Source organism: Haemaphysalis longicornis, unplaced genomic scaffold (assembly GCF_048455015.1).
Source record: "Haemaphysalis longicornis isolate Haplotype H1 unplaced genomic scaffold, Haemaphysalis longicornis Haplotype H1 scaffold_8, whole genome shotgun sequence".
Lineage (NCBI taxonomy): Eukaryota > Metazoa > Arthropoda > Arachnida > Ixodida > Ixodidae > Haemaphysalis > Haemaphysalis longicornis.
The window spans coordinates 182,341,383-182,344,645 of NW_027526445.1; the positions used below are offsets into that span (position 1 = coordinate 182,341,383).

The following is a 3,263-nucleotide window of genomic DNA, read 5'->3' on the forward strand; positions in this document are numbered from 1 at the left end:
AGATTAAGTGATGCGACTAATAATGAAAGCCTGTATCAGCCGAAGGCGCTCTGCCTCTTTGAGCCTCTGATGTCGGGTAGCTATACGACGTATGAGATTGATAGTTTGATTGACCTGGGAAGTGAGGCGTGCTATAAATGTGGTGTTAGCACGCTTGCCCTGTATGTATAGGCCTAAGATCTCCAGGCATTGCACCTGGGGAACGGGTTGTTCTGATTGTAATGTCCGGAGGAGAAGTGTCTCTGCTGGGGGGTGAAGAGAATTTATTATAACCCACATATTAGGGCGCAGCGACTAGTGATAACAGCGCTGCCCTAAGTACAGAAAATTATCCAATCAGTTTTCATTTAACGCGGTCACTCTACACACTGCGCAAAAATGTTTAACGTCGGCAACAAGCTACTACAAATCAAGTCACACAAAGTTCACCAGCGTTCAAAGAAAGAGTTGATAAACTATACTGAACTCAGTACGGCACTAGAGAAACGCTCAGGATGTTGCTCCTGACCACTATAAAGCACGTCGACCAACGCAAAAGGAAGGCTTCTTCTCCTAGAGCTGCCAACTCATGCTCTAAATGACTCATCAGAATCGACCGGACATGCCACAGCAGTGGGAACATTGCCCGTTGCGGCCGTGCTCGAAGACATGCAGCACCACGATTTATCCGCAAAACAAAAGCACCAGCACACATCAGAAAATTAACCGACACATCCTTTGAACGAGTGTTCATTCGAAATGTGAGTCCGAACACCCTGCTTAATACAGTCCAAAACGTTGCCGCTACACGACAGTGAAACAAGGCATGTTCTGCTGGTACGTTTAGCAGGAAGGATTGTCAAGGAGAGGAGCCGGCCAATTGGAGAGCGCGCTTCCAGCAGGTGGTTCGGGGGAGCCCGCTTGTATGGACGAGTGCGCTTGGCGGTTCCTTGAAAATCGCGAGAAAGGGGCGGTTCTAGGTAAGACAACCCTCACATCGACCATGAAGAAGGAGCACAATAGCATACATTTATCTCATAAACCACTTATCGGTATACATTAAAGGAGCCATGAAGAGAAAATACAACTTCGTGTAATTTGAAAGAACTATGATTCAGTATATCACTCAGCTCCATTACAGCACAAAATATGTTTTTTAACGAAAAAAAAAAACCAAGAAGTATGTAAAAACTTTCAAATTTTGCGCCACAGTGACGTGTTATGAGCAAGAATGACGTCATACGGGCCAACAATAAAACATAATGTTCAGTGCGTTAACTGGACGTTAGCCTTCAAGTGATGCGGTCAAATGGAACTAGAGGCCCCATTACAGACGTCCAGTCATGTGTCGTCGCGACAGGTCAGTTAGGCGGCCGCCAATCGCACAAACAAGGTTCCGTGACGTCATAGAAAAGTTGCGGGAAATTGGCTAGGGGGTCGCGACTGCTTCAGACGTTTTCTTTCATATATCCGTTATTTGTTCGAAGATTGCGATGATACTGGTATCATTGTTATCGGGACGAAGCAGTCTTTCTAATAAACCCAACTTGTATTTTGTCTTCATTGCTCTTTTAGGATCTTCCGTAGGTGCGTTTACTCTGCCCGAAAAATCGGCGCGTGAGTTCGTTCTTCATTTGCGATTTGGCTCTTTGAAGGTTTGAATGTCGATTGGACACACTTTCAGCGAAGGTTGGGCGCACACTCTGCTTTCGCGCTTCTCTCAACTTCCTTTAGGAAAGGATGGTAAAGCTTTTCTTTCTTTCTCGCTGGTTTGTCTTGCAGTTGAAAGACTTCTTATCGCGCTCAAGACAAGAAAGGAGGAAGAAATCAGCGCTTAGGTTCATGGGAAGCATGGCCAAGGGAAGAGCTTGAACGAGGACGCGTTGAACGCGCCCTCCCAAAAAAACATTACGAAGCCATCGAATAGATTGTCACCAGCTAATCACCTCGCGCTACACGTACAGTGCCTCATCTCGCATTTTCGCGCAGGACTACGCGTCAAGCAACCTTAACCATAAGAAAATGTATAATAAAGAGCAAGCCCGCAAAAAAAAAAAAATGTCCGTCGAGCCGGATTCGAACCAACGACCTATGGATATCCGCATCGTTGAGAAACCGCTACAGTCCACCGCTCTACCAACTGAGCTATCGATGGAACGAGTTGGTGCGAGCAGCCGGTTCGCCCGCGTGCACTCCGTGTCCTGGAATTGTAGAAAGTGACCTATAAACGCACGCGAGCTGTTTACCGCCCTCTCCGCCTCCAAAACTCTTTCAGCCAACCTCCGCGTGTCCCGTTATATACTTTGTTCCGTAAACTGAGTGCACTATGGAATGGAGCGCCTGGTTCTTATTGCAGCGAAGTTGTCTCGCGTTGGGTTGTGACCAAAATTGCGTCTCGTTGACACTTGCTCCAGAGCTAGCGCAAAATGCGCTGTAGCTCTCGATTTCGCAAAAATGCGTGCGACTTGCAGCAGTTGAACTTTCGCTGTACGGCTACAATTCGCTGTGTGCTGCACTATTTTTTCTGTTCCTATGTTTTCTTTTTTTTTTTTTTTTTTGTCACGGTTGCTTGCCAATTGTAGACGCGTGTATTGTTTCGCGTCGTCTGATGCTGCCGTGTTTATTGTGTACTAAGCTTTCTTGTGGTACTTGCGCGCTAACCTCCTGTATATCCATATGGCCACCTGCTTTGTCTTCGGTCTGCAGCATGTTCAAAACAAACAAATAAACCGCCGTATTGGGGATTGCGTGGGTTGAACTACACAATGCAGTACGACTTTGTTCTCATGGTTTAACAACAATAACGACCTTAGAAAGCAGGGGGCAGCTGGCGCGGCTGAAGTTTCTGTTTTTTTACGTAATCAGTATCAATTCAATGTTAATCCTCATCCTTCCTTATACCGCGGTCCACTTATCTTGTTTGGCTAGAAGCATTTGCGACCACAATCTAACTTACACTTTTGCTCGCCGTATTCTTCTCAAGAAGGGGAGAGAGAGAGAGAGAGAGAGAGAGAGAGAGAGAGAGAGAGAGAGAGAGAGAGAGAGAGAGAGAGAGAGAGAGAGAGAGAGAGAGAGAGAGAGAGAGAGAGAGAGAGAGAGAGAGAGAGAGAGAGAGAGATGGCCCTGGGGGAGCAAGGAGGGTAAAAGGGTAGGGGTAAGAGCAGTTCGTGAGATGTACACTGTTTACACAAGGTTTCGTGTTCAGGTAAAGGTTCGCTATTTATGTGGACTTCTCAGTTCACTCAATGTTGCACTAGACGCAAAAGGTTACACAGGGCAAATGG

General features: G+C 46.5%; 1 non-coding gene across 1 annotated transcript; it reads right to left on the reverse strand.

The window, feature by feature from the left end:
• Window positions 1-2,040: 2,040 nt before the first annotated feature.
• Trnay-gua (transfer RNA tyrosine (anticodon GUA)) lies at window positions 2,041-2,134 on the reverse strand. The gene is made up of 2 exons: window positions 2,098-2,134; window positions 2,041-2,076 (listed from the first exon to the last, which is right to left on the reverse strand). It is a non-coding gene; the product is annotated as a tRNA-Tyr (tRNA).
• Window positions 2,135-3,263: the final 1,129 nt, after the last annotated feature.